This window comes from Rissa tridactyla, chromosome 6, assembly GCF_028500815.1.
Source record: "Rissa tridactyla isolate bRisTri1 chromosome 6, bRisTri1.patW.cur.20221130, whole genome shotgun sequence".
Taxonomy (NCBI): domain Eukaryota; kingdom Metazoa; phylum Chordata; class Aves; order Charadriiformes; family Laridae; genus Rissa; species Rissa tridactyla.
In genome coordinates, this window is record NC_071471.1 from 25084859 (window position 1) to 25102030 (window position 17172).

At 38.1% G+C, this 17172-nt stretch overlaps 1 long non-coding RNA gene across 3 annotated transcripts in view; it reads left to right on the forward strand.

Annotated features, from left to right (window-relative positions):
• Window positions 1-17172, forward strand: part of LOC128911471 (uncharacterized) — a 574472-nt gene that overhangs the window by 51024 nt on the left and 506276 nt on the right. The window lies entirely within an intron of this gene.

Consider the following 17172-nt stretch of genomic DNA (forward strand, 5'->3'; position numbering starts at 1 on the left):
AGTGTTATTCTGTTCTGCAGATGCTGATGATCTGTTATCCACGCTCCTGCTAACAGCCCTCTCTGCTCCACTCTTTTTCCTTTCTCAAATGCCAGCTACTCTTTCTCTCAAATTTTCCAGTTAATTAACGTAATTAGGTTAAATCATGGTCTTGGAGGCTGTGATACTGAGGAACCTTTTCTTGGCAGTTCTTTTCCTCTTGAGCAGTTCCTGTGCTTGTTCTTCCTGCTTCCCACCACTTGTTTTCATTGCTGTAGCACATTGTAACCGGATTCATGTACGTCAAAGAATCTCTCCTCCCTTTTTTAAAATCCTAAGCAATTCCCTGCTCAGGTTCACAGAGCAGCCCCACAAATGGTTGCTTTGGGACTACTGGAGGGTGACAGCAAACGGGTGAGTGGACAGGAACTCAGGGCTAGCTGCAGTAAGAGGGGAAAGAAAAGGCCTAGGCTACCACTGCTGCTCAAAAAAGAGGTCTGTATTTATTTGAGATCTGCTGTTTTGTCAGAACTTGTGAAGGGAGGAATCCCAAAGCTTGGTGCTTTTTCACAAGGTTTCAGTGGATTTAATGCTAAAAAAAAAAAAACCCCAAAAACGACACACCCACCACCAATAACAAAAACACCAAGCAAACCCAAAATCAAGCAAACCAACAGAACACCACCCCCTGCCCCGAAACCTAAACAAAAAAACCCTTACTTTACAGACCTTGCAGAACCCAGCTCCATCACCTTCTTCAGTACCATGTTCTGGTCTGAATGGAACTGCCTTAAATATTACCACTGAATTGTACCTTGACTTGCTGGTTGTTATGACAGGTGCTCATCAACATTTCCATCAATGCCACCGATTTCAGCACAAGGAAGGGCGATGATTATGGCACCAGGGAATCATCACGGCCTGTAATGATACTTTTGTTCATGTGGTTGTAAAATGAACATGTGCAAGTTAAACTCTTTAATGCATGGCACAACTGAGGGGATAATAAGGTAGAAAGGAACTACTCAAACTGGCACTGCCACTGGAAGAAGTGCTTATAGATCTACACCTATAGTTGTTTCTTGCTGGGGAGTGCTTGGCCTCCCTAGTAATTCTATTTTTCAATTCTTTCAAATGAATAGCTATATATAACGCTTAATTTAAAATAACAAAATTGGCCACTTTGGCCTAGTGAAGCTTGGAATTTCGACTTTATCTTGGAGCTAATCTACCTTTGAGTTTTGCTAGTATAAAAATGCTATTCAGGAATATGGGTACACTTATGTTATGAGGCAGAGTATCCATTCCTCACCTGAGTAATAGCCCTAGCATGTATAGCTGCTCCAGTCAATGCTCTAGTGTATGCCTAAGTATACCAACTTAGCCTCTTGAGCCTCTTGAGACTTACGTGGTTTGTTTACAGGCTGGTATAAGCTATTCTAATGGGAGTTGATGTTAAAACTCTTCATTGAAAATGGCCGTGGATAACTTTAAGGAAACCAGTGTGAGCTATCACCCACAAGAAAGGCACAACACACGGGTAACATAGATAGAAAGTTTTCTTGAGGGTTTGTGGTGATACATCTTTCTGTAAAGCGCGGAAGTGAAGTCAATGAAAATGAGACAAAAGAGAACAAATAACTGGTGTGGAAGATACAAACAAAAACTTTTGCCTATGTTTCTTCTCCCAGTGCTGGCTTCAGCAAATTTATTTCAATCTCTATAAATCCCTACAATATGCGTAGTATCAAAGTAAAAACCATATTGCTTAACAACAAGATTAGTGGTGTTTACCCTCATTACCTGGTCCCTGTCAATATTGCTGGGTCACTAAGTCATCAGTGTGTTTGACTATACTGTGTTGAGACTAATTACACTGTTGTTCAGAGCAATTGGAGGCTATAAAAGGGAGCCATTTCTTAGAGCTACTCTGTTTGTATATATACACACACACACGAAGGCAGAAAAGCTTTTAATGTTAGCTGTGCTTTGTAACTTGCTGGATGAGCACCACTCGGTGGTCTCTGAAATGCAGACCTGTTTGGGTAGAATATATGCGTGCTAACAGATGCAAAAGCTGCAAATCTTTGTTCATACGTTTCATAAAAGGTTGGGGAGGGTGATGTGTCCTCCCCCCACTCCCCGCTTCCGCTTCTCTCATACTAACTCTGAAGTCAATCTGGTTTTGTAAAAAAGTAGACATCCAGTTCTGGAGGGCGATTTAGAAATGTAAGTATTTCTTCTGCTGGCTTTCAAATTCTTAAGCCTTTTTTTACTTTATCTGTGGCCTTCATATATATGATTTTATCTGAAATAATGTCTTTGTCACATAATTATACTCAATTTAAAAACAGAAGGCTAAATATGGAAGAGTTAATGGGGAATTTTCTTTGTATGTCCTCTCTTCCTTTGCCATGTGGTTACTATCTTCTTATGCATAACTGTGGCTTTGGCATAATTGAAAGATTCCCCTGATGTCCTTGCACTTGTTTTCACCACGGCTGAAGTCAACTTTGTGTTTTGTGATTTGGGTGTTCTTTGGGAGAAAAATAATAAAGGACTTGGACTGATAAACTACAGCAGATTTAGCAATGAGAAGTTAAGACATTCTTCTCTCCAGCTGCCTGCCTGTCCCATCAGCTGAGGTTACAGCCAGGAAAGCAAATCTGGCAGCATAAAACATGTCTCCAGGCAAAGCACCCACTCACTCTGGCATCCTTTGCTGACAGTTTGTGCGAATGTGCCAGACCCTGACTGACAGTGGCCGAGACACACACGCATGTGGTGCAATGGGGGCAGTAACTACTGGCAGAGGAGCTGGAGACAGTAATGTCTCCAAATACCTCAGTATCACCTGATTTTATCTTTGGAAAGTCTGTCTCTCTCTCCTTTAGTATCACTTCTTTCAGCCTGCCCTTGAAAATAGGATACAGCAAAGTCCCTGACAGAGAAAGCAATCTTCTGTCTTCATATTTTTACAGGAAGAAATAGCGTCCAGTATTCCTAATTCATTATTTTAGTAATAATTCTAATGCCTTGGAATTACTCTTTAAGTGAAGAATTTAGTGTAATTTTTATTACATATAGTGATTTTTTCTTTATCAATGACAGTGATGAACAAAGATTATTTTCTGTTTTCTCTTTATTAAAAACCTGGTTCTTTTCCTGTTCATATGAAGCTTTATCTAAAATCATTTTTATTAACATCTTACTGTGAATGTCATACTTTATTTTCATTGGGTGTATTTTGAAAGGTTGTTTAGTCTTCCCAGTAATATTCTGAATCTCCTACTCTTGAAGCATTTTTCCTTTCTTATCTGTATCTTTGCTTTATATGCACTGACATCCTAATCCTGCCAGATCAGAGTCTTGTAATTTTGCTCTTGCGGAGCACTTAAGTATTAATGGCTTCACAATAGTGGAACTGAAGAGCTGGCACCTTGCAGTACAGACCTGTAGAACAAGGACTTCTTACTTCTGATTTGTACAGAGCTGAGCAAATTGCTCCTGTCAAGGGGTACGTAAGAGTAGTGCTGGTTTATAACTGTGGTAACTAACAATGGATTGGCCCTTTAAAATCAGGTTTGCCCTGTTATATCGTATCCTGCTTCCACTGGCAAATCTTCCCACAGCAAACCTCAAGGCTGCTCACCCCAATGGGACTATTGTTTCTGTCTTCCATTTCTATTGCCTTACAAACAGTCAGCTGCAGACTGGAGGTTACATACCCATTCTCTATGGACAAGGTAACAGTGTAAGATTATTATTTTTTTAATACTGCTGAAACCTGTGTGAATTTTAGTCACTCCAGCTGTATCTATATTCAATGAATTTTGATGTTTTGGTACAGGATTGTCCAACCTTGATCCTAGCAACGTAATTGCACTTTGTATTATTAGTGTTCCTCAAGGTAGTTCCAAAAACCATCTCAAAATTAATGTGCATGCTTGCTTTCTTTTTTTTTTTTTCCCCTCTTTTTTCTTTCTTCTTTTTTGCTCTCTTTATATGTATCCTGTATGCCTGCTTGTGTGTGTAGGAATTGACGTCACTAATATATAAAACAGAAGTGTTCAAGACCAGGCTGGATGGGGCTTTAAGCAACTTGGTCTAGTGGAAGGTGTCCCGGCCCTTAGCAGGGGGGTTGGAACTAGATGATCTTCAAAATCCCTTCCAATTCTAACCATTCTATGATAAGGTGGTGGCACATCTTTATTAGCTCAACATATTTTCACTAGACGTTTAAAGAATTTCATTGAATCCATTTGAAAATGTGATGACTTAAAAGTATAATAGAGGGCAAAGTCTTCAAGTATATTTTTATTGCAATTTTTCACATCGTGTATAATAGAAATAATTTATTATACTAAACATAAGTACTTCATTCCAAATCATTTGACGCATATTCAAATACATTGTGAAACTACGGACAAATGCATGTGTGTAAATATTATTTAATATATCATAATTTCTTTTGTTTGTGGACTCTGAGATCAGAATTACAAGTATTTCTTTCTATGGCTAACACCTTAAATCCACAACATCTAATTTATGCGGCTGAGTATGAATTTAGCAGTCTAGTATCAAGCATGTGCTTTTGGCTATACTGATCTTTAGCATTGTTTTATTATTTTAATGCAGAATTTAACCTTTTAGTTGCTACTTCTTTTTTTTCAGTTTGGGTCATTTAAAAAATGAATGGTCGTCCAGTGTTTCACACTAACAATTCTTTTTCTTCATATCCTTACTGAGACCAAAATAATATCGTCATGTGAATATGTGGCTTTTTCCCCACAACACTATCTAGAAAACAGTAAAAATATCTATGCTAATATTATTTTGTTCAGCTTTAAGTAGTTTTCCACTCTCCTCTGCACTCAGCAGAATAAGCCAGACCCACCTGACCCAGAGCCAAGAATAACAGTAATGCTGCCTCTTTCTTCTCCCTTCTCTTCCTTCTTCTCTCACAGAAAGAAAAAAAAAAATAATTTTTTTTTCTTTATTTGGTGAGCCCAAACAAGTTAAGGCTCTGCATCAAATATTTTTTTGTACCCTTTAACATTTCTGAAGTATGATAACAGATTTTGTGTTGATTATGTGGCAAATAGTTTACTCATGTTATGCTTGTAAAAATTTCCTTTGCCTATACTGGTGGTTAGAAATGCTGCCAGTATGCATGAGTAATCGCAAGAACAGCCATCGGTCTTCAGATGAAGTCAATATTTGCTTGTGCTTCAAGTGTGGATATGTTCGTGTGGGAGCTTAAAACTGTCGATAAATGGTGTGAAGCCATCTTTATCTGGAACACAACGGTAGCTAAGGTGGTATTAGAAGCACTGTATTATAATTCTGCGCAAGAACTATGCTCCTTACTTAGTTTCTTCTGAAACATGACACCGATTTAAATGTGAATTTACATGATTTCCAATCTAATAGTTAATATTAGTGGAGTCTCAAGGGTTTAGAGAGGAAAAAAAAAAATCTCAAAAATGCCAATGTGTTAATACAAGAACTAAAACTTACTATTCTAGCTTAATTAATTTGGCCGGAAAATGTTTTCTGGTGATGTTTTGGATCCATTTTTATTGTTTTCTCCTTATTTTTGCATTAAACACAATTAGAAAGCATGGTGGGGTGCAACAAAGGAAAAGCTCTTGAGGCATATTTGAATTTTATGTTATGGTCTTTTAAATTTCACTTTTGGAGGGGATTTGAGGGATGAGGTGAGACTGGAAAGTTATGTGTTCGACATTCATTCCTGCCTCTGACAAGAGGAGAAAAGCAGGACTTTTCAATATTTTAATTGTACATTGAAGTAAGAAAGGGGGGATGGGGTGGTGTGTGCAAAAAAACTCTAATGGTATATACTGCAACACAAATTTGCATACATATGAGATCTTTGGCATATGAACAGCAGCTTTCACAGCCATCTGTTCTTTTGTTGGGGTTGCAGCAACTTGCCTCAGTTCCAAATATTCACTGATGTGGACTAAATATGTTTAATAAGCACCTATTGAAAGCATAGGTTACAGGAAGCAAACCCCATGTTGTTTCTAGGCAAATGATGATGATTATTGTGGTATACATCCAGTCAGCTAGCTCTTGTCCATGCTCTTTTGTTTTTCTTTGGGAAGATTGTGGCTGTTCTGACATGTTTATCTGCTGGTATTGGCATATTCAGAGATCAGGGAATCTTATTACACGGAGAGAAGGAGCTCCACTGTAGCTGGGGTCAAGAGCTCTGCACTTCTAGATGGGCAAAACCTAGGGAGAGAGGAGAGGATTACAACCTTGTGTGATCTGCCTTTACAAAGGAAAAGTGGGTTTGGGGAAGGATACAATCCAAGTATCTCTCAAACTCAACCTCTAAAACTCTGGTGGTATCTAATAGCTGACTTGGACTCTCCACCCTTTAAACTAGGAGCGTGTACTTGTCTCATTTAACTGTCAGACAGCCCTGTGGCCGAAGGGGTTATGATACAGATATCTAGATGTAGTGTTGCAATGATGCACTTTGGGGCACTTTGGATAAAATACATCTCTTTTGTTCCTATAAATTAATGTTAGGAATGGATTCAGCCCAGGTCCTCTCGTATTGAGTTTTGCTAAGTCCATCCAGCAAAACATTCAAAACAAAGACTGCTGGAGTGCTGGAAAGTAATTTGTGTTGGCTATTGATTATTCTAGGAGGTACGGGAAAGGATGGGCTCTTTGGCTTGCCTTATTATGCCTTATTATTTTTTGTTTTGTTGTCGTCGTCCCCCTCCATGTCCCCCCCGCAAGTTTCCTGTTGAGTTTCTGGAAATGTAAAATATTCAGGCAGACAATCTAAACTGAATCATAGAATGGCTAGAGTTGGAAGGGACCTTAAAGATCACCCAGTTTCAGCCCCCCTGCCATGGGCAGGGACACCTCTCACTAGACGAGGTTGCTCAAAGACCCATCCAGCCTGGTCTTGAACATTTCCAGGGATGGGGCCTCAAAAACTTTGCTGGACAACCTGTTCCAGTGCCTAACCACCCTCATAGTGAAAAATTTCTTCCTGATATCTAATCTAAATCTATCCTCTTCAAGTTTGAAGTCATTACCCCTTGTCTTATCACTACGTGCCCTTGCAAAAAGTCCCTCTCCAGCTTTCTTGTAGGCCCCTTTCAGGTACTGGAAAGCTGCTATAAGGTGTCCCCGAAGCCTTCACTTCTGCAAGCTGAACCCCAACCCTCTCAGACTGTCTTCACAGGAAAGGTGCTCCAGCCCTCTAATCATCTTTGAGGCTCTCCTCTGGACTCACTCCAGCAGGTCCGTGTCCTTATGCTGGGGGCTCCAGAGCTGGATGCAGTCATGTCATGTGAGACGTGAGGTCTCACCAGAGCAGAGTAGAAGGTGAGAATCATCTCCCTCGACCTGCTGGCCACACTTTCTTTGCAGCCCAGGATGCAGTTGGCTTTCTGGGCTATGAGCACACATTGCTGGCTCATGTTGAGCTTCTCTTCCACCAACACTCCCAAGGGCTACTCTCAATCCATTCTCCGCCCAGCCTGTATTTGTGCTTGGGATTGCCCTGACCCATGTGTAGGACCTTACACTTGGCCTGGCTGAACTTCATGAGGGTTTTCACAGGCCCACCTCTCACGCCTGTCGAGGTCCATCTGGATGGCATCCCTTCCCTCCAGCGTGTCAGCTGTTCCGCACAGCTTGGTGTTACTTACTGGGGGAATACTGACTTTAACTTATTTTCTCTGCACATCTTTACTCTGGGCTAATACAGGAATGGGAAGTAAGATAATAATTCAGTATTTAGTTGGTGTTGCTAACTTTCTCCCAATTCCTGATTTTCAGCAGTTACCTCACAGATTTCAGAATATCTGTCTGTAGCTGCGAATGTGTCAGAAGTTGCTAACAAGCACTTGTAAGTGTGAAAATTGAAGTATAAATATTTTTAATCAAAATCATTCCTGAATTATTGTAGTTGGTGAATGAATAAGCATCTAATTAGTCATTACAAATCCATGCTGGAGAGAGCTATGACCACCCTGTGACCCAGTGACGAAGATCTGGCAACTGTATGCGTTTAAAAGGACAAAGTGTCTAAAATATAGCAACAAGAATGAATTGCAGAAGTGAAATAAGGAAAGAATGCTTCAGAGCTGAAGAATTTCAGGCTTATATTTTTACTGGGCTTATATTTATAAATTTCTAAAGACAACTTTGTCTTTTAAACCTCCTACCATAATTTCCTTAAAGACATTTAATCTAAGGAATATAAAGCATTGATCAAGGACTGGATGTCCATTTAAGACAAATCTGAAGAGGGTATAAACATAGCTGCGATATTTGCAGGCCTATCAGCAATATATGGCACCTTAATACATGGGAAGCTCCTTATCAAATATATGGCATGGTGAAAATTTGTTTCGTACTGAAATCAACACCTCTGAAAGGGCTGATAAATCCATGATTGAGGAATTTTTTCACTATAGCAGCTGCTGAAGTCATGTACAAGGTAAAATCCAAACTATTTTGACTATAGCCTCTTCAGGATTCAGGTATGATATCAAAATTAATACTGTGCCAATCCAGTTAAAACACAAATGAATTTCTCCCATTTCTAGAATTATGAAGATGATAGACAGTTTGGTACAGTTTGGAGAGAAGTGCGGGTCATGATTGCTTTCAATGAGAGTGACTTTATCTCTGTGGCTTCTTTTTCCAGGGATCCATCAGAGTAGATTGTAGTTTCTGGACTAAGTACAGAATTCACAAATTTGAGGTTAATTAATTCGAACTATCATAACTAAATGCAGTTATTCAGTAGCTGAATAGGCATATCCAGTGAGGTAAAGACTTTCACATAAGTGTGTTGAAAGATGTTTTTCATTTATTATTGTGTGCCATAGATTATTATGGGGACTTGCTGTCCCTAATCAGCCGACCAGACCTCAGGCGAGTGTTCTGCTGCATAACTGTTCAGAAAATCAATCAAAAACTAAATCACTGGAGTTGTTGGATTGGCAGCTCATTCCATTTAATGAAGGGTTAAAAAGGAAAGCTGCTGGTCTTGAACACTTGCCTAAAGTAGCTGGAATAGACTGGAAAATCCAGACATGTTTGACAAGTCCTTGAATAGGAATTGGGAGAGTAAATTTTACAATAAATACTTTCAGTTTTAATACAGATAACATCTAGTTACATAGAAAAATTATGTGTCTGATTTGTAGTTAATCATGAAGCAAGACAAAGTCACAGTGATGAACAAGCAGTCATATGTGTACAATTTAAACCTGTAGGTCATGATAGCTGGAGATTCTAGGTTTTGGGATTTATCTATTTTATGTTCTTATTTGCATATCTAATGAATATGCATTATCATTTGCATATATGACATGATCCCTAACATCAGGTCTTAGCCTAACAACATATTTTCTCAGCAAGAAGCCAAATGACTGTGCTTTAATCTTACAAATGCTGGAATCCAGTGCACTAGAATTAGATACAATCTCTGTACTGTGAGTAACTGGAGGAAAATGACCCTGCCCCCTTTTAGTGTGCAAAAGCTGTTTGTAATTTCTTGGAATTACTCCCTTCCCACAGAGATAATATTTAGACATAATATTGAAGGTTAGCACTCTTCTCTTAAGTCAATGCTCTGCCTTGGTTGCTGGATGTCCTTCTGGGTTCTCTGTAGCTCAAATCCTGGAGCAAATCAGACCAATAACTGAATTCATCAGTTCTCTAGACAGCCTTGTGTTTAGCTCCCTTTGGGAGGCTGAGTCATTCCCAGCAGCTGTCATGTTATGGAGCTTCCTGTAGAGTAGTGCCAAATCTAGAGATTTTCAGTTTGCTAGTTCTGATTTTTGGCTGAACACTCAAGTTCATTCAGTTATGAAATTGTGATTTCAGCTTTCATTTAAAACTAAAAGCAACTTTTAACCCTTATAGAAATGTAGAAATCTGAAACTGTGAAACAGTACGAGCTAAACTTTTTGAAGAATAAAAAAATCAAAACAAAGCAAACCCCCAAAACCCCAGAAAAAGGGAAGATAGTAGTGTTTTTGCATCAGATGATTTCTTTTTCTCTTCCACCCCCTACCCCTCCTGGACAGATTTTAGAAAGGGCAGCCTGTACCTGGGACTGACAGTGGGAGTACTGAGAGCAGGGGTGAAGAAGGGCTGCTTTAAGATGGGATAAGATAATTGGGAGGCACAAGCTCACCAGTAGACTTCTAGACTTCTGTATGGGATACCTAGGTTGGGAATACTGAAGAAGTGGCTGTGCCCCTTTTTATTTTACCCTTACCTCCTTTTCCCAAACCACCTCTCTTGTTTTCATTAGGCACCGTAGAGTTTCCTCACTTTTCATAATCTATTATAAGTCAAAAATTCAGTCCTCCTGCTTCAAACTAGTCTTCGTATGTACTGGTTTACCTGGGCTCCTACTGTTCTCACTTGTTCTCGTTGGTGTTTGACTGCAGTCTTTTGGATGAATTTTAATTGCAAAAGTGAAGCCCAGCTTCTGCTCTGGCAGGTTCTGAGAGATGCTGGATAGAGAATGAATATACCACAAACCTCCCAGGATTCAGAAAAAAGTATGTACAGAGTTAAAAATGGTCATTATAATAGAATTATTCCAACTAAATCAGGACTTTTATTGCATTTTTATGCTGTTCCAATTTACCTGAGATAAAAGGCCAAGCAGTAGCTGCTACTTTGCTTCTAGAAGTAGGAGGAGTTTGAAAGGAAAAGCACATCCAAGCCTTTGGTTTAAATAATGAGAAGTTTAAATGGAAATAAAGAATGTTTCTTGGAACAGAGTTATCTTATCTGACACAGGAAAAAATGTAAGACTCAAAAGACTGATACGCAAAATGCTGAATGCTTATATTGCTTGGCTACAGTTGTGCTGCAGAAGCTTGTTCTTAAATTTTTTTTGTTTCTTATTGTCCATTTTGTTCCTTTTGTCAAGAAAGTCTGAAATGCTACTGTTTTCTGTTAGATAACCAACAGCTGCTTAAGGCTCATTTTCTTGGCTTTTCTAATGAGACTATTGTTTTTTTAGATCTTTTAGTTCTTGTAGAGTTGACAAGAGGTGAATTTTCATTGTTACGGTTTGTTTAGGAGCTCAGCATGTGACCTAAGACTCTACTTCTTCAGGCATAATAACCACAGAGCAAAAGCACAGTTGCTACATCCACTCATACTCACCTCCGTTATCAAAGGTCTTACTGGCCTGAAATGTTTTGCATGTAAACAATACTTCCCCGCATTGCCCCCTCCCGCCCACCCCTCCCCGTCCCCCGAACCTAGAACTCTGGTTGTAGTGCTAAACATTTCTGATTAGAATTCATTGCTACAGCGCTCTTCTGCACAGGAAAGTTCATGCGCTATCCTGGAACGACTTTATAATGTAAGTTGCGGTTTCTGCTTTGGTATTATTCAGCTGGTTTAGTTAAGTACTTACTGTTGGACACACTGTGATCAAGCCTAAGTGTTAATGTCTGGTTTTGTTTTCTGGTGCCTTTATTTTTTTTTCTCCTTCCACTCCCTCCATTCCTTCTTTGTTGGAAAGTGCTGCCCAGCTCCTGGCTTTACTCTGTCACTGACAGCAATGGAGTGATGAGGCCTTCCCAGAGCCAGACAGATGCTACTTATTGGAGTTTTGTTTGCTGTATATGTTTGGGTCCCCTTCAGATCTGTCTTTTTTTGGCAACCTAATCCCAATCACTAGGTCAAAAGAAACCCTTCACACTCTGGAGGACTGAGACTGAACTTGGTAAAATTTGTCCAGATTAATGTTACTTTTGAAGTTGCTGCAAGGTTTAGGATTCTGGCACATCCTAATCTCTCAAATTTATTTTAACATTTTAATGAACACAAACAATATAAAATGCCCACAATTAGTGGCTAGCAGTAGGAAATAAATCTTTATTGTCAGATATGTATGTTCCAAGTGAAAAACAAACATTCTTTCTAGCCTATTGAGACATTTCATAATAAAATGTTTCCTAGGTATGTCTCTTTATATTAGTCCTTATTTAACTTTCTGATCCAGCTGCTGAGGATCCATCCCTAAATGGAAAAAATATAAATGCGTCACACTTGCACTATTTTATTCTCTCCATTATCTAAGGTGCTGAACTGTCTTTTTCAGTAGAATTTGTGATGGTGTTCCATCAGTCTAGCCTATTTTTAAAAAAAACAAACCAACAACAAACCAAATTATTGAAAGTTTGTGGATAGGATCATGCCTATTTCCCATGGCAGCAGACTGCCTTAAAATTAATGGTCACATAATACTTCAGAAGATCGATACAATTTTTTTAAGGTAGGGTATTCTGCTTGTCTGAATAAACCCACCTAGTGTGACTTGTAATTTAAGTAATGGGGTTGCCCGGTACCCCATTATAGACCTTTTGTACTGAAAGATGGTGGAAAGTGGCAGAAAACGTCATTGTTTTTACAAGCAGCATATGAAATCACTGAATATGACGATTTTCTAGAATACTTGAAAATTGAACTAAATGCACTGTCTATAAGAAGGACAGATACCAAGTCTCGTTGCAATGAGCAATGTCAGAAATAGGCTGAGAGTGATGGGACCTGAACTGACAGATGTACTGAAAGATATAATATACTTATTGTTTAATCATGTGGATAGAGTAGAAGATGGAAACATTGAGAATAAGAAGCTTACAGTAAGAGCTACCGCTTAATCTGAGCAATAGCCCCTGAGGCTTCTTAATCTACTAGGGGAATTGTACAGATGCACTAAGTCTGACAAGACAAATAAAAGAATAAAGAATCCTGTAAATCTGTGAAATTCTAGATTTTAATTTCTGCTATTCTACTAGGGATTAGGGAAAGGCAAATAAAGAGAAGAAAGCAAAAAAAATGTTGTGCACGAGTTCTGTTCATAATTTAGGAAATAGAAATGAGTCTAAGATGTACTAGTTTTTCCTTTTGGAAGCATATTAATTGCAGGCTTAGAATCCCCAGCCTTGACTGAGGAGTAAAGATGGCTGCGCTGCCGATTGACGTAGTTTGTGGTTAAATATTGCCATGGTGTCAAAAAGCCTCAGCCAGGTCTGAGAAAAACATGTGGTAAATAACTGTCCCTCTCCCACAGGGCTTGTGGTTTAAAAGTTTGCAAGAAATTAAAGGATGTAAAGATCGCCTGAGGGCTATATAACTGCCGCCCATAATGATGTGTTGGATAGGCAGGACTGAAGTAGCTCAGTTTTGATCAATGGGAATGACGTGGGATAGGTGGGCGTGGAATGAGAAAATAGTAGTAAGTCCTAACATGCCCATCTTAATAATTTAAAAATGTAAACACACTAGGAAGTTGGGCTTTTCAACAAGCATGCTTGTGTGGGAGTATATCAATGTTACACTTGTGGCCACAGAAGGCAAGGTAATGCAAATAAATGCAGGTAATCTACTGGTAGTTAGAGGGACCACAGATAAAGCTTCCCCTTGTGTGCTGCAAGAATACACTGCTTATTGCAACATGTGTTTAGAGAACTGTAAACTAATATAATTTTTTCAAGATAGAAAATCATAAAAACTATTTAGCATATTTATTATTGCTAACAAGTCATTAACATTGGAAGCAATGTAACGTAAACAGACTGCTCTCCCTGACCTGTCTATCACGGCAGTTGTTGAACAGCACATTAACTTGAACAACTGCAGCAACTTTTACGTGTTCTGTGAAACATCTAAACTGCATCAGTAGGAAAGGTATTTTAGGAAATTTAATTAGATACCAAAGTATGCAGATGCTTGAAATTTAGTCACTCAAAAAGGATGGATTGCTAAACGCTTCATAACTTTGTTTTTGTTCATCTTTTGTTTAGTGCACACTGGTTCCATGAATGCTAAGCAGTGGAATTTTTACTTAAAATTTTAATAAACACTACAATAGGAAATTTAAAAACTATAAACATTTAAAATTCTTCTGTAGTCTGTAGTAGATGTATGATGCAATAATTTAAATTATTCTGTATGTTATTATAAAGATCTTAAGAAAAATTTCTATCCTTTCCAAGTCCAGCAAATCTTGTGCAATAGAGAAATGCCTTATGTGGGTTTCTGCAGTGTTGAAGACTATTGTCAGCCATAAGCCTTCAAAGAATATAAATCATAAGCTTAAAAATAAAAAACTTTTACTACCCCTATTTTGATACATAGAGCTGTCTTGCTCCCTTAGGGCACAACATGTTATGCTTGCTTTCAGCTTTAACTTCTCTTTTGCTGTTAATTCCTCTCTCTGGTATGTTCTTGTCTTCTCAACTCTTCATCTTCCCGTCACCTCTCACTTACTCTGTGTTTCTGCGTTTTTCTGAGTCGCTAACCACAAAAGCCTGGCTTAGAGCTTTAGTTGACTCCGGGGGCAGTGGTGAATAGGAAGCATGACTGTATTGTCATGAGGAACTGGCTGTCAACTACAGAAACTTGGGAAGAAGCATCTTTCTGTGGCTTCATGCCTGTTGAAAGAGATGGCCAGAAATCATCTTTGTAATTACAATAAACATTTGTAAAAGCTGGCAATTTAAGATGACCTTAATCTCTCCTAGATGTCTTCTCTGCTTGTAACGTGAGGACCTCAGAGCTTTTGTTCTGAGTGCATTGCTTTCCAGACCGTACTTGCTTCCCTTCCAAGAATGGTGTCAGGACTCATTCTTTAAAGTCTAAACAGTGAAACTAAAATATGTTTAATTAAAGCTCATATGACTAATGATTTAATCTCCCCTTTCCTCTCCTCCCTGTTATCACAAACAGTGCTGGAATGTGTTCTGCAGCAGGGCTAACGCTAGTTTCAGTCAGTCCACTTGCTGCTGTTCTAACTTGCCTGAATTGGTTGCTTTCAGTACAGACCCATTACCCAATACTTCCTTGCCAGGCAGTGTCCCAAGAATATGCAGAAAGCAATAGAAAAGGAATATTGCTGTATTTCAGTTAAGCATAGTTAGGCTCATTTCATCCCGAGAGGACTTGTTCTGATTGCAATACTTGGACAGTGTTTTTATAACATGAAAGTGTTTCTGTGTTGAGAGATGAGGAAGCTTATGTTAATGAAAAGATAGTTTCAACATTGTTAGTTACCTACCCAAGCTCTTTAAAGGTTTTTCACAATATTTTTATCAGTAATAATTTAGTTTCACAAAGTCACACATCTCAGTGCAGTCGGTGCCACTGGAGTTGGTGTGTCTGAATGGCTCTGTGGGTGTTCATGCTTGGTCAGCTTCTCAAATAAACACTTAAAGTTCCTTTAAAAAAACCCACCTATTTTCTGTAAATGTCATCTTGATATCCAAGAGTTTCACGCTGATAGTGATCTCTCTTCCATTTCCTCTTCCCTCCCAATAATGCCATAGCATTCAAGTGCATTTTTTTGGTAAAAAGTAACTTTAAGGTAATATCAGAGGAAAAGTTTTCAGTTTTCAGATGGAAAAAACTGTAGGTGGCAGAACAAAACTTATTTGTTTTCATATTTTTTCTTCTAATTTGGCTATGCCTGTTTAAATTTAGAAGTATAATGAAGAATATACAAATAAGGAATGATTAATAAGTACCTATAATTTTAAACTGTTTTGCTATCTATATGAAACTTATTGCATTAAAAGAAACAAAATATATTTCAGGACAAATAAGATAAAGGAACAATAGGTAATTTGTCAAAAAACTGGCTCAATTATCTGAGTACAAGATACTGAATAATTATCTATGCAAGCACTAAAAAGTCATTAATTCCCTGATTGGTTTGGATTGTCAGTGTTTTCAATATTTATACAACTAATTCAGAAAAATATAATAAAATCAATGGGATTATAATAATTCAAAACAGTCAGGCTTTGAGCCTCTAATCATACAGGTTTTTCAGTGCTTATCTGCAAGTAATGGGAGTAGTGAATATATTGGAGGTAAGTCTTTGGGTTATAGTATGAGTGGAGTCAAGTCTTCTCTGATTGTTATCGTTATTACTTAAATTAGGTATGAATAAACATGTGCTTGAGGCTTATTTTTGCAGGGGCAAAATGAAGCCAGATGATTTAAATGGGGTTTCCATGTGTTGAAAGGCATTGAGATTACTGGAAACTTTAACAAATGTTCTATATAAATTTTAATCTAAAAATGTGATATACAAATAATTATATATCAGATTATTTTATTTCAGTATATTATTGCTCTTTCCAAAAGAGAGGTAGATAGAGGATTTGGAAAGGCAAGTGTTTTTCCTGAGACATCTGTATATTTTTGAAAGGATCCTAAGTGACTTCCATAACTGTTTTGTGTACCCGAGCGTGATAATATTTCATTGTTAAGGAACATTTCCCATCCTTAGCTTGGGGCCCTTCCCTAGTGTATTGTGATACAAAAATTGGTTTTTTCAATTTCTTACTGAATTCATATGAAAACCAATGAACAAGGAATAGGTACCTGCCAGATCTTATTCTGATATGATCTAGCTACTTTGAATTCCTATCCAAATACTGATGCAATGTAGAGTGATGTCCACCAGCTGTGCAAGAACTTTGCAGCCATAAAGTGCACCTGTTATGCTCATTCTGTTTTCTCTGCATTTGTGGAAAAAAAATGTTGGTGGAATGACTGTTGTCATTGAAAATTGTACATCTGGGAAGGTCAATCTTTCTTGTCAACTAATTTTTTACATCTTTATGCCTCTTAGACTTGAATTGTTTAGCTCAAGTACCCCCTTTTTTTTTTTTTGTTGGATTTGTTCTTTTTGGTGGGATATTTTGGGTTTTTTTGAGGGTTTTTTGTTGGTTTGTTGTTTTCGGGTTGTTTGTTTTTTTTAAGGCTTGAATTGTTGAGGAAGGCGATGGTGATATGGTACTGCTGTGGAAAAGCCCAGTTTGAAACTGTATATTTAAAGCCTTGAAAAAACTTTTTTAAAAGATCCTAAAACAAATATGTCATCTTGTGTTTAAACCTAAATAAGTATCCATCAGTGGAATCACACTGTATGCTTTATAAACACAAAATCTCAGGGCAGGGATACTGGCAAGGAACCATCGTTTCCTTAGACCACAGAGAACAATATCAGTGAAGATTCAGTTCATTTATGTCTCAGATAAAACCAATGGAATACTCCCCACATATAGGGAGCTGGTATTCTGAAGAAAGGAGTTGAGGAAGACCTTATCAGTAGATAAGATTTTTATATCACTAAGCAAA